This window comes from Protopterus annectens, chromosome 15.part0 (assembly GCF_019279795.1).
Source record: "Protopterus annectens isolate FY-2018-M chromosome 15.part0, PAN1.0, whole genome shotgun sequence".
Taxonomy (NCBI): Eukaryota; Metazoa; Chordata; order Ceratodontiformes; family Protopteridae; genus Protopterus; species Protopterus annectens.
In genome coordinates this window covers 717,625,715-717,649,921 of record NC_056749.1, presented here as the reverse complement: position 1 = coordinate 717,649,921, position 24,207 = coordinate 717,625,715, and the positions used below count along the sequence as shown (strand labels likewise).

At 40.5% G+C, this 24,207-nt stretch overlaps 1 protein-coding gene across 2 annotated transcripts in view; it reads right to left on the bottom strand.

The window, feature by feature from the left end:
* HPRT1 (hypoxanthine phosphoribosyltransferase 1) overlaps positions 1-24,207 on the bottom strand; it is a 701,758-nt gene that overhangs the window by 96,128 nt on the left and 581,423 nt on the right. The window lies entirely within an intron of this gene.

Here is a 24,207-nt window from a genome sequence, read left to right as displayed (position 1 = left end):
GATTTGATCTTATAGAGGGAGCCAAGTTTTTTGTTAATGGTTTTGATAGTTTGATTGACAGGGATATCAAATTTGAAGGTGTTGTCTATTGTGATCCCTGAGAGTTTGGTTTGCGCATCTGGGGAGATAATGGTACCATTACTAGATTTTATGGTAAAGAGTAGTGAGGAAGACTTACAAGTGGGGGAGAAGAGAAGCAAATTTGTTTGGTTAAGGATTAATATCAGCTGACTGTTAGAGAACCATTTTTCAAGTATACTGAAAGTATTCTGGGTTAATGTCATTAGTTCTATCGGGGAGGTGGCTGAACAAATCAAGGTGGAGTTATCTGCATACTGGATACAGGTAGCACTTAGAATGACAGTGGGAAGGTCATTAATAAAGAGAGAGAAAAAGAAGGGGTCCTAGTATGGAGCCCTTGGGATACCTAGGGTGATGGGTAGATAGGCTGATAGTTTGCCCTGTCATAGGACAGCTTGTCGTCTACCACACAGGTAAAACTGGAACCAATGAAGCACACGGCTATTTAGTAAGAATGCCTTAAGGGTGTGCATGAGTATTTGGTGGTTGACCATATCGAAGGCCTTGGAGAAATCTAAAAATAGGGCTGAGGAAACTTTGCTATTATTTTAGTTATGGTTTACGGTGTTAGAGAAGGACAGGGGGGCTGAGATGTTACTGTGGTGTGGCCTAAAACCATGCAGAGAGTTAGCCAACACCTTATTCTGGGTAAGATAATGCACAAGTTGTTTATGGACACTTCTCCATAATGTTAGTCAATGGTGACAGAATGTTATGGGTCTAAAGTTTGAAAGTTCGAAGGAGTTGCCTCCTTTATGGAGCGGTATTACATGGGATATTTTCCCAATGGAGGGGATGGTGGCTTCAGATAAGGTTGATTATGATGGAGATTGGGTACGCTAGGGCATCTGCTGCTTTCTGCAGATACTCTGGTGGGAGATCATCAGCTGCTAGAGTAGTTGGTTTTAATTTCTTAATTAGAGATCTGATAAGTTATGTAGAAACAGGCTGAAAGTTCTTATTGCTGATAGTTTTAAAGGTGGTCTGGTGGGGGTTGTGCACCTTGTGCTTGATAATGTACGTAAGTAAATGGTCACTTAGGTCATCTGGGAGCGTCCCTGACTTGTACATATAGGGGTGGGCTGCTGATAAATATCCAATCTAGGATACTGTCTGTTATTGGGTTTGCCTATCCTGGTGGGGGAGGATATGAGCTACGTAAAACCATGTAGGTTGACATGGGTTGTAGGAGATTCTGAGGAACAGCTGTTCCAATCAATGTTAAACTCTCCAAGCACCATAGTTTCTTGGGGGTAGGTACTGGATAACCAGTGGAACATGTCCTCTAGGGTGTTTGTATTATTACCTGAGGGAATGTAAACGCAGACAATGTTTATGCATTTGTTATTGTTAATCTGTAGTTTGGTAATAAGAATTTCTGCATTATTAAACTGGGGTGGTTGTATGAAGACCATAGTAACATCTAGTGTATTTTTATAGAGTACAGCTACCCCACCACCCTTCCTAGTAGTACGATCTAATCTAAGTATGTCGTACCCTGGTAGTACTACCTCATTTTCTTTAGTTACCAGTTTTAGCCAGGTCACCATAAGACATAAAACATCAGGGGAGTAAACTGCTAAGAGAGCATGCAGATTATGGACCTTACTGTTTATGCTTCTGATATTTGGTTGGCAGGTCAGGAGAGAATTAGGGGGCCTATTAGCCAGCGTTATGTTAGAAGGAATATTAGTTTGGGAACTGAAATCAGCAGGTGGGGATAAGGCCAGGGTTTGGGTGGATGTCTCCATCCATTGTCAGGCTGTAATGTAAGCTAACTATGAGTTTCATAATTTTGTTTATACATTTTTGGTAATGTTTAGTTTTGGGACTGATATACCTGGGTCTAATTGAGTGGTAATTTTTAAGAATGGTGGTGTCAGGTATGTGGGGAATTATGAAGTGGTCAGTATTATTTGATACTTAGTGATAGTTTGGGATTCTGGGTAGTGGAAACCTACGTACGGCTGATTTTCATCGGTGCTGAGGAGATGTGGAATGAGTAACAGAGGTAACAGCGAAAATAGCAGTATTTTGAGGGATAACATAGTGCCTGGTTGGGGCATTATGTTAGAACTGTATTTGGAGCAGGCATAAATTAAGAAGACTAGGAAGATTAGTGTCAGGTAGGGGGGCTGTGGTTTGATTTATGAGGTTATCTTTTATAGGTTATAGTGGAGGGGGTGTGGTTTTTAGAGCTTTAAATTTAGCACTACTGGGCATGGGTAGGATTTGCGGGCAGGGCAGGGCCAAACCAAACCACAAGGTACCCGATTTCTGTGCATGCAAGGTAAGTAATTGTAAAATGTTATATTGTATTTCTCTAGTTTTATACTGCAGATTCATAGTACACACTTGGGAAGGTAAAGATTATATTTGCTACTAGTAGCTCTTTAACTAGCGACCAAATAATTAGCTAAAGTCTAGTAATTTAAAGATGGCACCATAACAGCAGGAATTTAATATAGATGTAGTATTGGGGGTGGAGGTAGCAAAAAGGGTGTGAACCAAGTGCAATGCAAAAAAAACAGCCAAACCAGAGAGGCAAGCAGTGGAAAACTACGAGTGTAGGCCTCAGAGGGGGTGAGTAGCAATACAAACTAGTGAAGGAGAGAAGAGACAGCAAAGTTTATTAAGGTTGGGAGTGTGTCTTCACACTGACTTATTAGTAGCCAGTTCATGTGGAGATTAGAGTAGGGAGATACTTGGTGTAGTAGTAGCTTTGTTGCCTCACAGCAAGAGGTTCTCCCGTTCGATTCTCAGCTAGTGTGCAGGGAGTGCATTCTGTGTTGAGTCTGCATGTCCTCCCCATGGGTTGAGTGGCGTTCCGAAAGACATGAGTGCATAGATGTGTCTTCGTTGAAGGTTGGGCGTCGAGCTGGCAACTCGGCACCGTGAAAGTCTACTGCCAATTATTAGCGGACCGGAGTTCCGCTATGGCGACCCCTAACCGGGAAAAGCCGAAAGACAATACAACAGTGTAGGGAGATACATTAACAATAAAGGGGAATGTACAGAGATACAAGTAAACAGGTGGGGCTCAACTGATGCAATACTAAGGCAAATAGCACTGAAAGGGGCTGCTTGAGGGTTAACTTTTTAATCAGAGAATAGGAAGGACTTGAATTAAATATATACTGTCTAGTGAACAGTTAGGATTACTACACAAGCTAGGGAGGGGACACCAGGCTCAAACAGTCAATGTTATTAGCACACCGAGAACTGCTAAGTAACATAGCTAATGTTAAAGCTTCACTATCATAACACATGTAGAATGCCTGGGTAGACTGACCCTGCTCGTCAGGCTCAAATGGTATACCCTTGGTTTAGTTTTGCACTACTGATTTCTTCCTAGACTCTACGGGTGGGATAGTAGCTGTAGACTGCAGAGTTGCCAGTGTGTGATGTAGAATGCCTGTGTGGACTGCCAGTGTGATGTAGAATGCCTGTGTGGACTGACCCTGTTCTTCACACTCAAAGGGTATATCCTTGGTTTAGTTCTGCAGTACTGATTTCTTCCTAGACTGTATGGGTGGGGTGGAAGCCGTGGACTGCAAAGTTGCCAGAGTGTGCCTATTCTTTAGGCTCAAAGGGTATATCTTTGGTTTAGTTTTGCTGTACTAATTTCTTCCTAGACTGTATGGGTTGGGTGGTAGCCATGGACTGCAAAGTTGCCAGTGTGTTCTTGCTCTTCAGGCTCAAAGGGTATATCCTTGGTTTAGTTTTGCTGTACTGATTTCTTCCTGGACTGTATGGGTGGGGGTGGTAGCTATGGACTGCAGAGTTGCCCGAGTGTGCTTGCTCTTCAGCCTCAACGGGTCTCCTTGTTTTAGTTTTGCAGTACTTATTTCTTCCTAGACTGTATGGGTGGGGTGGTACCCATGCACTGCAGAGTTGCCAGAGTGTGCCTGCTCTTCAGACTCAAAGGGTATATCCTTGGTGTAGTTTTGCAGTACTTATTTCTTCCTAGACTGTATGGGTGGGGTGGTATCCGCGGACTGCAGTGTTGCCCGAGTGTGATGTAGAATGCCTGAGTGGACTGACTCTGCTCTTCAGGCAAAAAGGGTTTATCCTTAGTTTAGTTTTGCAGTACTGGATTTCTTCCTAGACTGTATGGCTGGGGTGGTAGGTGTGGACTGCAGAGTTGCACAAGTGCGCCTGCTCTTCAGGCTCAAAGGATATATCCTTGGTTTAGTTTTGCAGTACTAATTTCTTCATAGACTGTACGGGTGGGGTGGTAGCCATGGACTGCAGAGTTGCCAGAGTGCGATGTAGAATGCCTGGGTGGACTGACCCTGCTCTTCAGGCTTCGAAGGGTATATCCTTGGTTTAGTTTTGCAGTACAGATTTCTTCCTAATCACTGCAGAGTTGCCAGAGTGTGCAGTGAGCAGAATTCAACTGCTCATGAGCACCTGCGTCCTGATGGGAGACTAGTAAATTATAGATGCATGTGTCCCTGTGAAATATAATTTCTGTTTAATCTATCCCAGTTATTGTACCTTTGGAAATAATATGCAAATTCTCTCAGAGTACCCACTACTGAATTCACGTCTTCTATAAAAAATATTTTAATAAATGTTTAGAAATCTACTATTTTATTATATTTTCCCTTCTAGGTCCCAGAGATGCATCCTAACCTTTGCAAATCAAGTTCCAGTCCCCGACCAAGTAATATCTCATGCTGAAAGCTGATTATTTCTTCAAAACGTTTATTAAGCTCCATAATGGCAGTTTTAGGTGGAATACAAATACATGCCTGTAGTCCCTTACTACCAGAAATCTACCACTGTTATCTTCTTCTATCACTATTGGAGCTCCTCCAGCAATTAATATAAGTATTCCCCCTTTTCCTTGTCCCTGATATTCTGCTCAATATATACCCTGAAATCTTCTGATCTGATGTTGTTTATCTTCTTTCCATTCATCAGTGATGGGTTCTGTTCCCAGCCCTTAGAACAGAGTTGGCCTAATACCAAGCTCGCGCCAGCGAAAAACCTATAGAGCTAAGCTATTACCCATACTGCCCTTCTCCCAGTTACCTCAGATCTCGTTTGCCATGTAGTCGTAAAGCCGCATTCAAGCCAAGCTCTCAGCTAAGTGGAAAACTTTTGATCTTTTCTGGATATTTTGTCCATTTCCTATTCCTTGTTGGCAATTTTGATATTTCTTTAACTTTGTAGCGGTCTACAGACCTTTTTACCCTTCTGTTTCTACCCTTTTGGTAGTCTGTCACTGGTGGTACAGCCTTTCTTCCTACCCTTGTGGTATTTCTTACATACCATCGTTGGTATTTCTTCTTCCATTTTTATCTAACTTGTTGCGTTTTTTGATATATTAGACACAGATAATGTAGAACTATAGACATATTAGACTTAGATATAGTAAAACCAGAACTCTCTGCCTTAGTTTTTCTATCTGACTTGTTGTGCTTCTTGTTCATGATGTCAGATAAAAAGGGCATGTCGGGGTTTAAACACTGTACTTCTTTGTAAGGGTAACCTGCCTAACGGTGATTCCTATGATGACTGTGTTTATTGTTTGGAGGTTTCCCATCTTTCGGTGCAACCCCCTTGTATGATTTGTCAAAGCTGTAGTCCGCACACCTTGAAAGAGCACAAGAACAAACTGATTCTTAAGGGCCTCCTTAAGTCGCCCTTTTCAGAGGCCCTTTCTGCAACGGAGGTCTCATCCCCTCCAACCAAAGATAAGAAAAGGTCTCACTCTGTTCTCTCTTCACCATCGGGTGACCAGGGCAAACCTGTAAAGTCCAAGGTACCTAAATTGTCTTCAGAGTACAAGTCCACCTCATTGGCACCGACCTCTTCCGCTCAGACGACTGTTCCTGCCTGCTTTGGCTCAGATACTGCTTATGGCACCGACTACTGACTTTCCAAGGATTACTACAACTTTGGCACAGTGCATGCATTCGATGCCTATCTCTGCATTTACACTTGCTATGGAACCTTCTGTGTCGGCTCCAGAGTGCCCCTTCGGCACAGAGCCCTTTCACAGTTCTGATGATGACAATTTTGACACCACTTCTTCCAGTCTCCAAACTTAAGACATCAGTGCCAGTAGATACCACACCATAGACCAGAAACTCTCAATCAACAGATCCATTTCTAGGGCAAGTATACAGTCCGTCCTAGAATGACCCGACTCCCCATTGGGAGTATCCACTACATCCACCAGGAGCCTTTCCGAGTTGGACGTGGTGCGTCTTGTGGATCAGCTGTTGACAGCCAAGGGGGTACCCACTCCATCTAGGACCCATCCACCTGCATAATTTGTGTTGGCTTCTCCACGGACTCAATCCTATTCTCCTCCTTTGACCATACCGGTTCCAAAGTCCTAAGCTCAAATGTCATTTTTGGAATTCCCCCGTCTCGGTGCCTGTAGTGGACCTCACTGGGGCTCTAGGAATATCCCTTTGGCCTTCGGTCTCCTCTGAACCAGGCTTTCCTCAACCCTGTGATTGGGCTGCGGGCTCTTTGGCTCACAGTACGGTTCCTAGTGTGTCTACGGTTCCGTCCACAGTGCCGGGAGTTCTGTCTGCACCGACACTACTTGAGGCTCCACCCTAGGGAGCGGGTTTGACAGAGCGAGGTGTGATCCAGTTCCGAGGTTGTCCTTCTCTGATCCAGGCTCCCATCCTTCGGGCGAACCTGCTTTCCGAACTATGAAGAGGGCACTTGCTTCTGAAAGCATTCCACCGTCGGAACTCCAGACCTTTTGTCCCCCTGAGCTACAGCTGACACAAGCCACCGCTCTGGGATATCTGGCAGGAAAGTCGCAGGAGACCCCATTACAGGGCACTGCCTCTTCAGAATTGTCCTCAGAAGCCCCCGCTGAGGAGCCCACAGGGAAGAAATCATGCAAGAGGAAGCACTTGGACTCCCCCAAAGTGTCTCTAACAGAGGATACGGATTTCGATGACTGTGAAAGGTCCTCACGGTCACTCCTTGATGTCTCTGTTGGGGCCAGCTTTGCTGCGACCTATTCGCCTCCCCGTCAAACAACAAATGCAGTAGCTATTTTGCCCTATTCCCTCACAGGGGAGTCCCCGAGGGACGCTCCGATTTACAATTGGCCCACAGGACTGCTATATGCCTATCCCCCCATTCCTCTGATTCCCCAATTCATAAAGAAAGCTATTCGGTTGAAATGCAAAGTAATCCTCATAGCCCCCTACTGGCCTCAACAAGTTTGGTTCCCGTTCCTTCTGACTCATATATTATGTCAACCATGGATTCTGGACCCTTTTCCAGATCTGATTTCTCACCCCCAAGGGTTGAGTCACCCAAACCTATCCAGTCTCAAGCTGACTGCTTGGTTTATCCACTTCCGTTAATCGCCAGGCAGGATAAGCTTCCCTCACCCGTATGTGACATTATGCTGGCCTCTCACAAACCATTCACCAGAAGGCTATATCTAGACAAATGGAAGAGGTTCTCTATTTGGTCTAAGAAAAGGAGGCTAGACTCGTACTCTGCTCCAGTTACAGCAGTTTTACAATATCTGTCAAAATTCTTCAAAGATGGAGCTGCAGCTTCTACCATACGAGTACATCTAGCGACCATCTCTAACTTTCATGATGGGTTGGATAATTCTCCCCCTCATCTCACTTCGGTTATGCAAAACCTTTTTTAAAAGGATCTCCCACATCAGGCCTCCAATCAGACAACCTATTGCGCCATGGAACCTTACACATTAGTTCTTCAGTCCTTAATTCAACCCCCTTTTGAACCTGCAGCGAAGTGTGACCTCAAATTTTTATCATGGAAGTCCCTATTCCTGGTAGCCATCATGTCAGCCAGACGAATTTCAGAGCTTCAGGCATTATGCATTAAAAGGCATTATTTAATCTCCCACAAGGACAGAATATCACTATGGAGAAACCCATCTTTTCTCCCCCATCTTTTTTCCATCAATCAGACCATTAATTTGCCAGTATTTTTCCCAAATTTTACTAATAAAGGGGAGAACTGTCTACATTCTTTGGATGTACACAGATAACAGAGGTTTTTATTTAGACAGAACCAACGCAATATGTAAAACTGACTAACTTTTCATTTCATTTTCTGAACCTAGGATGGGAAATTCTGTCTCCAAGGTCTCTCTATCAAAATGGCTAAGGGACTGCATATACTGCATCTATTCACTTGCAAAAAAAAACTATACCACAGAATGTTAAAGCCCACTCTATCAGATCTATGGCAACATCTGTAGCCTTCCATTCGAGAGCCTCTATGGATATTTGTGCAGCAGCCACATGGGCTAACCTCCACGCTTTTATTAATCATTACAAATTGGATGTGGTCTCCAGAGGGAGATCTGCCTTCGGCTCAGTGGTGCTCAGGAACATTCTTCGATAACAGCCGGCCCAATTAACACAAGGTAGCGGGGGATTCTGTCCCCTCAGTGATGAATAGAAAGATTAACATCATCAGATAAAGAAGTTATGTCTTACTATAACGTTCCATCGGTGTTAATCTTCTTTCATTCATCACTTTCCACCCCCCCACCGGCTCCTGGGGGATACTTTGGGTCCAAGTGGTGAGTTAGGGTATTTGCGCAGAAATGGCCTCAGCTTTACTAGTACAATATGGGCAAACTCAATCCGAGGTAACAGAAAGGACGACACTATGGGTCATAGCTTAGCTCAAGGGTTTTTTGGCTGGCGTGAGCTTGGTATTAGGCCGACTCTGTTCAGAGGTCTCGGAACCGAACCCATCAGTGATGAATGAAAGAACACCACCACAGAAGGAAAGTTATGGTAAGACAAACTTTTTTTTTATAAAATTCCCATGCTCACTTCTTTCCAAATGTGTCTCCTGTAGCACTGCTATTTGCACTCTGTTCTTAACATAATTCAATACTCTTACCTTTTTGTCTAGACCTGTGAGGCTATTCATGTTCCAAAATAATATGCTCAGTGTAGCCATTATGATAAGACGTTATTATTCCCCCATATCATATATGATAGTTTTTTTAAATGTCGGCTTCCAGCTTTCGTGTTACATACATCCATTAATGTTTGGCAGGTTGATCTCTCTCATACAGCTGTTTCTTATCTCCATTTGAACTTATGTCACATTTTAAAACCGTGTGAAACAAAATCCAGAAACTCAAGTGAACTGGAATGGCAGTCTCTTTGGCAGCCATTCCACTTGTTTGTTTTTTATGTCATGTTTTACAACACATTTTTCTTTTAATGGAAACTCAAAAACATAGCCACAGAATACCCCCATAGCCCATTAACTTAAAACAAACACACAAAACTATGTACATCTTCAAATAATGAAGTTTATTGAGCCAGTGAATCAAGGACTTTGTTTCCTTTTTCATAAAGGTTATGGGCTATTGCAAATACATAAGCTAATGTTTTGCTTTCAGTCATTTAACCAGGATAAAGACTAAGCTTTGCCTTTTTTGGTATTCTTCTTTTGAAACTTTCATGACCATAGAACAACAAAAACTCTTACGGGAACAGGAAGGTTCACTTAAAATATAGGCGATTGCAAGGACAGTGACATTTTTAACGAGATGAAGCTTATTAACAATTAACTGATTCAGTCATTTGTAATAAACTGCAAGATAGGAACCATGCATTATTTAAAATTATGCATCAAATATTACAACACACAAACAGCAAAATGTCAAATTGCTGGTTCATACAGTCAGGCATGCAAGGTCTTTTTTGTAATATATTTTAAGGCTCCATTATGTAACCCTTGGCATAGACACCATTATTGAGACCTTAATGTTAAATGTATAACCTTTGTAATTCCCATTTTTTCAGTACAGTTTACAGGGAAGAATACAAAATGTAACACTTTGCATTATATGCTGTTTTAACTCATCATGAAACTGGATTATAGCAATTCTCACTATCTCTTAATGAGCCACTAATTAGACTCATTTCAAAGAGATGCAGTAGTACGAGACAGCTTGGATGTGTACGTTCTCCAAGTTTTAAAACATCAACTACAGACTGCTGTCAGAATGATACTTTGTTGAAGCTATTTAACAAAATTTTTTGGCTGGTTGTAAACATTCAGAGAATCAGTATTAATGGAAACCATCATTTAAATCTTATATAATGCATTATTCTCCTTAATCTTCTTAAGAAGCTAAGTTAAACTTCATACACAAACTAAAGGTTAATGAGTGTATACACTATTTACAAAGGGTCTAGATAAGATAATCGAACCAGAGTTCAGTAAAACTCTTTTCGTCAAGATGAAAAGAGCAAACGTTCACATCAGCAAAGAATTACGCAGGGAAAGGGAGCAGTTGGCCAACATTCAACCTTCACACACACCACTATGTCAACCCCCCCCCCACAAAAAAAATATATATATACCAACTCGGAGATCGCAGTACAGTGGGGAAAAGGGCACATTTCGTAATGCTTGCCAACTTCTTCCTTTCCCTGCGCAATTCGTTGACGCTACCATTCCCTTAACTGAACGTTCAGTCTTTTTGTCTCAACAAAAAGTTTCACTGAAGTCTGGTTCGATTATGTGAACCAGACCCATTTACAAAGGATGTTTATCATCTTATAAATTTCTGATAGAGTCTCGTAAATACTCTACTTCATTTATTTGTATCCATTCTGTCATTCAAAGATATTGCTGCTCTTTGACTATGACTTGTTTCAACAGTTGGAGGAAATTATTAAATTATGGACAATGATTAGCTTTCCACATCGTCATTATGAATTTTCTTTTGATAGCCAGTACGGTCCATAAAAAAAATCATGTGTCCACTTTTACAGGAGCATTAAATAAGTATGTTTCCAGATAATGTAACACTGTCTGATGATACTGCCAAAGTTAGTAATTTATCCCAATACTCTTGTATTAAATCACATTCATACACTATATATTTCCAATCAGCTTTAGTTTTTGCCTTACACCTCCAGAATTCCATAACATGTTTTTATTAATTTTAGACATTTTGTCCAGAGTACAAAAACACCCTAAGTATGCTTTTCCAACGGTACATCTTCCATTATTGTGCTACTCAGTTTTTCTTCCGTTCTTTCTTTAATTTCTTAAAGATACAGTTCCAATATTTGTCATTTCTTTTTATGAAATAATTTTATATCAAACTGATGGTATATTTCTGTCAAACAGAGCTCTTCTGTTTTTGCATTTTCTGTGAGAGAATATTTTTAACTCTTCTAAATACTTCCTGTACTTTCATTCTGATCTCCTGAATTGCTAGCAATTCTTCTATAGCTAAGTTACAGTAATCTAAAATGTTTCTCCGGCATTCTCAGTTTTGTGTCTTTATAAGAATTATAACTTATGAATTTATTTTTTCTTCCAGCACTTCACTCTTTCCAAATGTATTCAGCTAGTAAGCTTCATTATACTGAAAGATATGCATAAATCTATTCAGTTCTTGATTTCTACATGTCCATACGTGAAATTCTTGTACTTTAAGTACTGTATCTACAACAATTTTGATAGTGAGTAAACTCTGTACTGTAAATAATTACCTAGCAAATATTTTATTTTCAAATATTCTTTTATACATCTATCTACATGCAAATAAATTAATTTCCTTACTTATAAGGATTAATAAAAAGTCTGTCTTTCCAATTACCTAGGAAATTGTGCTCTAACCAATGAGATACCATTTCAATTACTACAGCATAACCATGTTTCTAGATCAAGTAGTTTGATCCTTCCCCTTTCCCAGGATCTTATATAATGCTTGGATGCCAAATCTAGTTTTTGTTGTGTGCCATACACATTTTACAGTTTATCTGAATTTTGGTAGGAACCAAGACTATAGCTTGAATTACGTATAGTATCTTTGGAAGTTACTTCAAATGAAGACTACTGTTTGTCCCTTGTCAGCATCAGGTTGTTTGTATTTTCTAATATATTAGAATTCTTATCTCTTATTTCATCACAGGTGGTACTTAAGGTCATTCTTAAAGTAACTCTTGAGATTTTCAAAGCATTTTAGTGAGATTCACATTTCTTTATGCTGACGTTCCTATATTTGTGATGATTAACATAATATCTGCAAATATAACAATTTGTACAATTCACCTATTTTTATTCCTGTAACATTATCATTTGTTCTAATTGCTAATGCTAAGATCTCAGTTATCACAAACAATAACGAGGGTACAGGGCAACCTTGACCAGTGTCTCTCTTTAGGTTTACAGAATTAGATATATCCCAAGGTTTATACAGGCTTTACCTTACTTTGTAGATATTTTCTCCTAATTGACTTTTTTTTTGCAAAAATCCAATTAAATTTTAAGGTCTTGAATAAATATTTCACTGCATCGAATTCCTTTTAGTGTCAAGGCTAATAAGAAAAATCCATAGAGACCAGGTGCTTTAAGTTTACTGCTTTTATTAACTTCTAAACACCTTATGGGTTTATTTAAATCTTGATGTTTACTTAACTGACAAATGTTTCAAATACAGAATCTGTCATGTTACAACAAGTAGTGACTATATTTATGTTATAATACAGTTTAAATTCTAAAAATATTTATCCTATTTCTGTTTTACATCTACCTTTTAAACTTTAAATTTCTCTTACATGATTATTAAGTTTCTGTCTTTGGTAAACTGATTAGATCATCCACTTTTGGTTCCGTGAATTATTCTGAAATTTAAATTTTTCTAATGCCACAGCCATTTTAAGATGCAGAAGATTTTGATAGTCTTTATTTAGTTTACTTGTTTTTTTAGTAAAGTTTTATCACTGTATTTCCCATTTACTGTTAAAAAGTTTATCTTGAACATCTAATAATTTAATTCATTTCCTTTCCCTTTCTAAAGTAATACCGATAAGTCATCATGTTTATGGTTATAAAACAAATTTCATTGACAAAGGCTCCAATGGGCAACTCAGCCAGAAATATTCTACCCAAACAATTGCCAATAACTGACCAGAGTTTAGATCCTCTTTACTTACACAAAGCTAAACCATTTTTAAAACTGGCAGTCACAGTCTGAACTTCAACTCAATAGACCCACCCACATCAGTGTGGTATTTCCCCAATGAGTCATTTGCTCCCTGTCCCCTATTTTTTAATTGAACGATACATGCTAGCAATGAAAACTCTTCAGACAAATTTTCTGTGACAATACTCACATGATCAGCTCAAGAATATTCACGACTTCATTTACATGGCCAATAAAACCAATTCTTTTTACATATATGATTGTATAATGAATGGTCAACAGGTAAATCACCCACCAAAAAATGTTGAACATTCAAAATACATAGGCACTCACTACATCAAAAAAAAAGGAAAACTTCCTGATGCAGGACCCACAATGTAACCACATTCAGCTCAAATTTGGCTGAAAAGTGGTAGTGCTATGTGAAGGCTTTTTTTTAAGTTAAGATGGATTTTCGGATTAGGGTTAAGCATGCACTTCTAAGGTCACCTCCCTGATTTACTTTAGTAATTTATGCTAACCCTAACATGCATCCTAACTTTAAAAAAAAGCCTCTCTCACAACACTACCGTCACACAAAGATAGAACAGACACTCAATTTGTGCGCACATACACACACAAAATCCATTTCCTAACCTAACCATTCACACTGCGCGCAGTCTATCCCCTTACCTAATCCTTACACTAATTCTAACCCCCCCCCCAACACACAAGCTCAGCATACACCCACTTACCTATTTTGACAAAACAAACATTCGACAAAATGTCTGTTCGATAACTGGATATTCAAACCTGCACTTCTGGCTGTCAACCAAAGCAATGGCTGACCAAGCACATGGCACTCATATCTATAAGCAATAAAAATTACAAAAAAAATTAAAATAAAGTGTTTCTGATTAGTCACATACTCTACATGTTATTTATCATCTTGCTTATTTTTAACCTACTGTTTGTCACAGCTGTAGTTATTCAAATTCTCACTTGGTACCTGCAAGTGAGACAGGAATACATAAAATTATGAATTATCTTACCTTACTGTAGAACAATGATATTGGTTAAATAGGATATTATTTATGCACTCTACTAATACAATTATGCTATATTTGATTTCATTTATATATTTCAAAAGACATGTTTAGGATATTGAACAAGAGTATGCCTTTTTTTTTTATTATTACCGAAGATGTGGATCTAGTAATCACTTGCGTTTTTGGTTGTGACATTTTTTCTCTCGTAAGTTCTCTTCACGGTGTATGCACAACAGTCCATTTCTTCACAAGTTGAAAAGAGATCATTACTATTAACAGATCGTCTAGCTTCAAGTGAATAAAAAAACTTGTTTCCAGTGAATTAAATTTTTAAACTTGTGGAATACAGAAGGTGTGAATTACATTTTGTTTCTAGTTTAATGAGTGTCCAAAATTCCTTCTCTCCCTCTAAAGTTTTAACAGCTTAGCCATTGTGAACCAGTTCCTTATCCAAGGAAGATAAAAATGGCCCCACTACACATCTTGGTTGAACATGAAGATTAGTTATAATTACTTGCCAGTAGCTTTGTCAGCTATGTCAACAACACATGGTAGTCTTTCTTCCAAGGTTAAAAAATGTGGAATCCAACTTGTTATAACAGCAACCACATCAGTTCCTTTTATTTTCTCACATACGTTGAAGATTCTTATGTTAGCTCTTTCTATTTTTTTTCAAGTTCTAATGTATTAACCCATGCATTTTGTTCTAGAACTAATTCTGTTTGTGCTTCTTCTCTTACATTCCTACCAATGTCACTCTGAGCATTTTTCAGGTCCTTAATTTGTAAGCTTCGTTTTTCTACCAAGAAATTGTAAAAGCTCCGTTTGTTTCTATGTCTCTTCCCTAGCAGTATCAAACTTCATCTGAAAATTGTCCACTTTGCATCCAACTTAGTGAAAAACAATACCTGGTTAAAGTCTTTTCTTACTGAGATCTCATTGTGGGATGACTTTGAAGAAGTCATGGTGGTAACAGCTGTTTTCCAAGTCAGAAGATATAGGAAAGATTAAAACCTGGAAATTTTCCTGTCAAAATCAGTTTTTCCTGGAATTCTCACTTTTACGGCAGTTCATTATTTGTGTCTCTTTGTTCTTTTAAATCCTGTCTCTTTCCATAAAGGTAATTTCTAATGAAGAGTTCTCTACTAGTGCTGCTAATCTGTGACCATATTAGAATCCTCCTCAAGGTAACAGATTTATGTCATGTAATCAAAATAGGCTCCGACAGACTATGCATATTTTAAGAATATGAGGGTTCTGACTCAGTAAGGACAGTGAGCATGTTAACTTGTCAATTAAAGAGTCATGAAGGGTTACAGGCAGGGATATGGGTGATTTAAGTGAGTGGAGAATATGAACAAAACAGTGACATTTGAATTTACACTGCAGACAAAGCTCTAGCAAAGAATGAAATGCCTTTTATTCTTGTTGACTCTCAAGCGCTGGGGTGAGAAAATCCCAGGCTTGGGCCAAAAACAGAGAAAACAGAGACATTGTTGGTAGGATAAATTTTGTGCATGTGTATGTGGGGGGGGGTCAACTTTTAGCCACAGATATGCAGGCTTTAGAATTCAAGATATTAAAAAATAAAGAACACAGTAGGAGCATATACTCTGGCAGATTCATATGGCTTTAAGGACTGAGCACTGATACTTGTATCACACAGCTATGACAACAAATGTGCATGTGTTTGACAAAGGTTGTAATCTTTTAGTGAAGTTCATAAATTAGATAGTTCATTGGCCAGATTTACCATCTAATGAACTTCAATAAAGCAGGAGTGTGGTAACATCATGCTGAGTGTTTTTTTTTTTTTTTTTTTTTTAATTCCCACATGTACATGTCTTGAGTACAATGGTGAGGTCGGCACCAAGACAGAAACTAAAGAGGCAGGAGCAGACTCCGGTGCTGACAATATGGTGGAAGTAGATGGTGCTGAGGAGACACTGGGCTGAAGTTTTGGTACCTTAGTAGTCGGTTCTGAGGGGGTCACAACTGAAGTCTTATGTTTGTGGGACACTGTGGTGCACTGAAGGAGATGCAGGTACCCAGTGGCTTTTCTTTTTTGGAATATCCTGGTTAGTTGCGTCGGCATTGGACATGGCTTCAATAAAAGATGTTCTGAGCAAACCTTTTAGTATGAGCTTGTTACGGCGCTCAACTAAAGTTCTCTAACTGAAGCCTTTACAAATATCACAGACAGGAAAGATGCCCATCAGAATTGGGCATCTTTCTTCCACAATCCTGGCACTGCTTAAAACTTGACATGCCTTTTGTTTTTTCTGCCATATTGAAAAGAGGGAAAAGAGCTAATGAATAAAAATTCACTTATACACTTTAACACACGACAGGAAGGAAAAATAGGAGATCTACCAACAATGGTAGATAAGACTACCAGAATGGTAAAGGGTGGAAAAGAAATACCAAAGATGGCATAGGAGAAAAACCCTTGATGGGTTAAGAAGGAAGAGAGGGGATAGACAGCATAAATGTATAAGGTAGAACTACTCACACTCAAACAAATCAGGAAAAATATACAATTCAAGGATAATTAAGAGATTCAAAGTTACAGAAAAAAACCTAAGTCACTTAGCTGAGAGCAACAGCCTACGCGCGTCTTGGTGACAGAGCGGCAAACGAGATCTGAAGTAATACAGACAGGGGCACTGTGGGTAGAGACTTAGTCAGAGTTGTTTGGCTGGTGCGAGCTGTAACAGCTCTGCCGAAGATCAGAACCATATCCCAACTGTCAAAAATTAAAGACTGACAAAATCAGATCAAAGGTTTATTGTCCATAAAAATGGGGCAGAAGAACATGAAAAAATAGCTCACTTAGATTATTCACAAACTGAACTGTATGTTTTTATAATGTTTTACATTCCATATGAGCAGTCTAAACACAGCCTCTCCAAACACACGCTACTGTTCTTGTATCACAGTTGTAGCCCCCTACAGGCATTACTTTCAGTAAACACCAAAATCTTCACCTGAACTAATTTTAGGCCACAGCCACAAAAGTTTGTCTTTCAGCTTTTCCCAGTTAGGGGGTCACCCACAGCAGAACTCTGGTCTGCTAATGATTGGCAGTTGATTTTTACGGTGCTGAAGTGCCAGCCCGATGCCCAACCTTCAACGAAAGCACACCCATTCACGCATGTCTTTCGAACGCCACTCAATCGTGGGGAGGACATGCAGACTCCACACAGAAGGCGCTCCAGCTGAGGATCAAACGGGAGAACCTCTTGCTGTGAGGCGACAACGCTACCGCTGCACCACTGCAGCTTTAATTTAACATCTCATCTGAAGGACAGTACACTCAATAGGGCAACACCCTCTTTATGCTGCACTGCAGTGTCAACAATTCATCTATGTAGTGTGGGAATTGAACACAGACTTCTGCACCAAGTACTTACAAATATATTGAGACAAGATGGATCTAAAACTGGTCATTTAGTGTTCCTTCTTTGGAGCCAGAACATTATGGAATAAACGCCTTTCCTTATTTGATTTGCTGGAACACACTATGACTTCATCATGCAACACATTTTGGAGCACTGGAGGAAACCATTTTGCTTGACTGGGAGGGCTGAGAGGAATTCCATGGAAAGAGGGACTTTTATATACACTGCCAACAGTAACCCTCCAGAAAAACCTTCAGAACCCACTTGCTTGCAACAATCTGTACGAATAAAGGTGCATTTACAGATGGTTTCTTTGAAAGAGAAAGAAATGGTGGGGCAGAAAGCTGGAGGGAGGTGACCCAGCTGCTGACAGTTATTCTGAGGAGGGCATCTGATCCTTTTTTGGGAAAGGGTTTCTTTCTGGGATTTTCATCAGAACCCTCCTGCCACCTCTTCTTTGGTGTCTGTTAGTAGAACACACCATTTGCTTATGTGTTTGGTTTGCCATTTAAAGGGAGAAGAGGGTTTATAAGGAAACAACTCGGGGACCTGAAAAATCCTAGAAAACCCCTGCATTAATTTACCTCTCTCATCCCATTGCTAAGCATCCGATTAGCAGATGGTCCAAATAAAACCTTCCTATCTAGAACAGAATTCGGGATTTCTGGCTTCAAGTCATCTGGAAACTTTTGCTTATAAACACAGGCAAATCATCTTAATTCTATGGCTGAGGAAGATGTCCTAGATACAATATCAGCACAATCATACACAGTTTGCAATGCATGTTTAGAAACTAGAGTTAAGTTAGCCACTGTCGGATTTAAGGAACACTCCCCTTGAGGGAACTGAGACACAAAGTCTTTTAAACTACTAGCACCTTTAAGCATACAGTTCCACATACAGCCCTGGTAATTACGAATTCTGAATGCTAGTACAGAGGAAAAAAATGGCTTGTACTTTAACTACTTTTTCTTTATATGTACGTTGGAGGAAGGAACAGCAGGAGGGAGGGTAAGTATCCATGATGTACCGAGAAGCCGCCTGACTGCCAATAAGCTGCAGAGGAAGGGATAGGTCAGAAGGTAAGTTGTCACTTAGTACACCTAAGCAGCACTTACCACTCCAATCTTTGAAATCCCCCACAAAATGTTACACAAGCAGTACACAGTCCACTTCAGAAAATAAAAATGAGACAGTTTCCACCTGAAAAAAATCTCATTAAAATCAACCAGAAGCTTGTCAAGAAGTGCATAGAAGCATTATATAACAATACAAAAGACTTCTATAATACACACTTTCAATATAAAAGTTCACGTCTCAGAAAAGTAAATAAATAAAAACATTAAAATTCGGGAGAAAAATAGGCTCCCATAGCTTACACAGACAAATTGAGACTAGAAAGTAATTCCTAAATAGTTAAGGTGGTATTCAATGAAAGTCTGGCCAACATTCTTAAAAAGGTAGCATTCTTAAAGAGACACACTGAAATACGTCTGAAAAGCCTTAAAAAAGGGGAGGCTTACCTGTCTGAAAGGGCCACCTGCTGATCCACAAGAGACTCGGAGATGCATCTGCAAGATGCTGCGTGAAAGCAATGAAGATTTTGTCACTCTGTTTATATAACAGCTTCCAAAAGGGGTTCAACCTATAGGCAGCCAGAGTGAGTGTGGAAAGGGATGACAGCTTTTGGAAGCTGGCCAGCTGCTGTATCCTGTCAAAGATGTAAGGCTACTGAAGCAGTGAATGATTAACGCTGGGGGTTCTGGCCTGGGGAAGCCTGGAAATCTTCCTTTAAAAAATCCAGAGTGCACCCAAGACTACACTACAACCTACAACGTAGACTTTTTTAGACTAACAAAACAAGCACTTTGTAGAAAAATCTGTACCAGCCTTTTATTTTACTTCCTATGATAAAACTAAAATTGTTTTCACTAACTGGTGGTCTTTGCCGCATTTTTATACCACCATACACATGTGTCTGTTTATCTGTATGGAGATGGACATACAGATATATGGATTTGTACAGGAGCATATATACACATGCATGTGCGCACACATTTCTGAAGTTACAGACGTTAATGACAAACTTCTGATAGCAAGAAGTGTATTCCATAATCGTGGAATGCACTGCATAATGTACCCATCAATTTTTTTTGTTTTAGTCGATAATTATTTTCATTCTTAGGTTCACAGCTTTGGTATTACCTCCACCAACAATGTGTTTTATGCATGGACTTTCAAAGAGAACCGAATCAGACTCTGCCTTACATGTGTGAAGGAGACTAATCTCTAAAAAAATATAATATAATAAAAGCCTTTCTTTTTGGAAAGTCTAGGTTTCCAAAACCTGTGATTTTTCTGGAGAGGAATAACTACCATTTAAAGTTCTTTCAGGTGGCTTACTGAAAGGTTAGAAAAATGCAGTAATGTAATCAGTAACAGGTCCAAACAAACAGGTATGAAGTAGTGCAATGATCTCTGTGGACTGACTGCATATGCCTGTTAGAAACAGAAAGGTTACACAGAATGTGTTGCTCTGACTCTGCCTGATGCACAGTAAAATCTTGTTTACTGCAGCCACAGAGATTTGACGATGATGTCTTTTTTTGTAATCATAATTCATTCACTTTGTGTCAAGTGTCATGATGTACATTTACTGACATTAAAGAATCCATTACTATCGCACCAGCAGTGTATTTTCTGAAGAGCATTTATGGAGTTCTTCTTTTACCCAGCTTGCTGTCATTAGGATATCGGATTATTCAGAGTTCACTTCCCACTTTTATAGCTGATAAAGTTGTGCAAGTAAAAATGTTATGTACTCACCATAACATTCCATTAGTGTTGCTCATTTTCCTTCTTCCTTTTTGGTTCCTGATCTGACTTGGAAGTTACTTTAGCTCATGATCACTAAAAAAAACTCTTGAGCTCCTCCCTTACCCATAGTGCACCAACCTCTAACATACCCAAGATCTTTTTTGCTAGGTGACATAATATAAAAAGTTACACCTTACCATAACGTTCCATCTGTGTTGTCTATCTTCATCTATTCTTGACTCTTGGGTGTGTTCCAATCCTCAGAACCGGTTCAGCCGTTATACAGCTCGTGCCAGCCAAAAATCTCTTGAACTAATACTCTACCCACAATGCCCCTCTTCCATTTACCTCCGATCAAGTTTGCAGACTTATAAAAAGCCAGGAGAACCATGAGCAAATATGAAAAAGCCATGTCCAAGGTGAACCCTAACAATGCACCTAGGACAAGGGTTCACTCCTCCAGTAATTCACAGAAGGGGGAAGGAGGGTGGGATGCCAATAACAGATGACTATCAACACAGATGGAACATTATGGTAAGACATGACTTCTTTATCTGATGTCATCAATCTTCATCTATTCTTGACTCTTGGGACAGAGTCCTCAGCTACTTTACATCCCGGGTGGCCCTATGGAAGGCTATTCCTGAGAATCACAGAACCAAAGGAAGCTCATCCCCTGGAAACCAGATTTGTAATGAGTAATAAAGGTATGTGGAGCAGCCCATGCTGCTGCTGCATATATTTCATTCATGGAAGCCTTGGAATGGAAAACAGTTGAAGTGGCCACTGACCTGGTGGAAAGCACTCTCTCTGGCACAGGTAACTTGATATTCTTATTACACATGCAAGTAATACAATCTTAAGCCATTTTAACAAGGTAACTTAGGAAATGGACTTCCCTAACATTGGGTCAGAAGAGGAAACAAACTGTTTTCATTTTCTAAATTTTTTAGTTCTGTTGTGATAGAAACGTAATTGCCTGTGAGCATTCAGAAAATGGAGGCAATACTTGGCTTTGTTGGAAAAATTGGGGAAGAAAACAGGCAAGTCTATGGTTTGATTAATGATGGACTCAGACTTTCTTTGAAGGAAAGAATGGATTGGTTCCGAGTGAAACTCTATCCTTGTGAAAAATTAAGTAAGGGGATTTTGAGCACAAGGCCTGGATCTCGGAAACTCGTCTTGCTGAAGTTATAGGTATGAAGAAAAGTGTTTTTCACAAAAGATACTTAAGGTCATATGCTGCTGCTGGCTCAAAAGGGGAAAGCACAAAAGACTGGAGAACAATAGTCAGATCCCATGGTGGTAGAGGGGGTCTTTAAATGGATGCTTCAAGTGCAGAGTTCCTTTGAGGACTACTTTACATAGTCCAAGACAAATTAGAGGATGGTCCCTGAAACCATTATGGAAATTACAAATGGCAGCTAACGACTTCAACTGTAGAGGTGGAATCCCCTTGATCAAAAAAGAATGGTTAGACACTCTAGAACTTTTCCACTGGAGTGGAGAAAGGATCGAGATAGTTAAGCCCAGACTGAAAATTTTCTCCACTTACTAAGCTAGAGAGTTTCCTGGTGGATGGTCTATGTGAAGCGAGCAGAATTTTCCATACTGGAGAAGGTACATCTCTATACCTGGTGACTAGCGGAATTGGAGGAACCAAGCTGTCAGCTTGAGATTTTGAAGATTGGGGTGGCTCCAGTCTGTGAGGATGAGACAGCAGGTCTGAAATTGGCTCCAGAATCCATGGACGGTGAACTAGATGAGGCCACAGGAAGGGGAACCAAATTTGTCAAGACCAATAGGGTGCAATGAGCATCACTTTCCTTCTCAATCTGGCTGCTTTCTTGAGAAAAAGTGGGATTAGAGGGAAGGGGGAAAGGCATAGAGGAAACCTGGCGGCCAATCGAGAAGAACAGCATCCCTCTGTGACTCCCCCAAGGGGGGGATCAGGGCAGAGCAGCTTCTGCACTTGTTTTGGAGTGATGTAAAAAGGTCACACCAAGGCTGGCCTCAGCAACAGAAAATCATTCTCAATATCTCGGGATTGAGACACCACTTGAAACACCAGATCTGCTCAGTTTGTCCCCTATCACGTTTGAACTCCCCAGGATGTACACGGCTATCAGAAAGCAGTTGGAGGAAACAGCCCATTGCCACACTCTCAGGGCCTCTCGACATGGGGGGGGGGGTAGGACTTGGTTCCCAGTTTGTTTGTTGATGTAACAGACTACAGACATGTTGTTTGACTGGATAGCAATGGTCCCTAGGGGGAGGACAGATTGAAAGGCTTGCAATGTCAGAAGCACTGCCCTCAATTCCAGTACACTGATATGCAAACTAGCCTGTATCGGGGACCAAGTGCCTTGGACTGTTCTTCCCAGATAATGCCACCCTCACTCCATCTGGGAAGCATCTATGGTCACTACAACCTTGGGTTGAGGGGGAACAGAGGGACGGCTTAATAGGATTTCCTGGGATTTAATCCACCAGGATAGGTCTTTTTTGCAGTGGCTGGTGATTAATACGAGGTAGTTCATTGGATGGATTAGAGAAGACCACTGTGATGCTAGAAACCACTGTAATGGGCACATGTGGAAACTCGCTAAAGGAACTAGAATGACAGTCGCTGCCATGGACCCAAACGCTTGAAGGGCCAGAAGCGCTGGAACTTTGTTTATGCAAAGAAAAGGATGTACTTGGGATTTTATCTTCTGTAATCTGTGCTGGGAAAGAGGCACTACACAAGAAATGTTCAGATGAGCTCCTATGAATTCTAAATCTTGAGAGGAGCTTAGCTGAGATTTTGTTTGATTGACTGATTCCCAAGCTCAGGAACAAATGCAAAGTGAACTATGTTGCTTGAAGTAGTAGATACCTGGCGGGAGGGTTGATGAGTCAGTCTAGATATGGAAACACCAGGAATCTCTGTAGTCTCAAGTGAGTTGTCACTGCTGCCATACATTTGGTGAACACCCTGGGGGCTGTGGCGAGACCAAAGGACAGCACTCTGACCTGGAAATGACTGGTTCCTAGCCGAAAGCAGAGAATCCTTCTGAAACATTTGTCCATTTTTATGTGGTAGTACATGTCTTGAAGGTCAGTAGAGCACATCCAATCATTTTTCTCCAAAAAGGGCAGTATGGACTGAACCATGACCATCTGGAATTTAGACTGTTGAACAAATTTGTTTAGAATGCTGAGATCCAGTATAGGTCTCCAATTTGCTGTCTTTTCCGGCACTAATAAGAACCAGGAGTAAAATCCGGATCCTATCTGGTCTGGCAGGACTTATTGCATGACTCTTTTGTAACAGCTTTTGGATTCCTAAGGCTGCTTGGTCTCTCTGATTGGGTGGAATACTGGGGAGACTTGAGAGAGATCTGGGATAAAGGGTGAAGGGGACTAGAATAGCATCTGGTAACAATTCTCTGCACCCAAACATCTGTGATTATCTGTCGCTAGGCTTCTGCATGCAGACAATCTTCCCTAGTCTGCTTCCAGATGTAAGCAATCGGGATCCCCTTTCAGGAGAGCTGGTAGGGCTGGCCAGAGAAAGTCTCTGGACCCTGATTCTGTGGGCCACCTCTGCCTCAGGGTCGGCGTCTTCCATTAAAGCCCCCCCCACCCCACCCCGAGGGGAGCCTTCACCATGTGCATTTTGGAATAGCCCTTAGGACTTTTTGAACCACATCTTCCCACTCCTTGAATTCCCAGTGTAGGATCATTTGGGAGCGGAAAAATGTACACCCACAGCAGATAGGGGCTTAACATCCTTCTCACACTTGGCTAGAGTTTCTTTAACTTTGTGGGAGAACAAAGATCTGTCAAAGGGAGAATTGACCAAGGAAGACTTGAATATGGCTCTATAAACTCACAGGTGCATCCAGGTGTGTTGTTTGGTAGCAATGCCCGAACCAGCTGATCTGGTCAT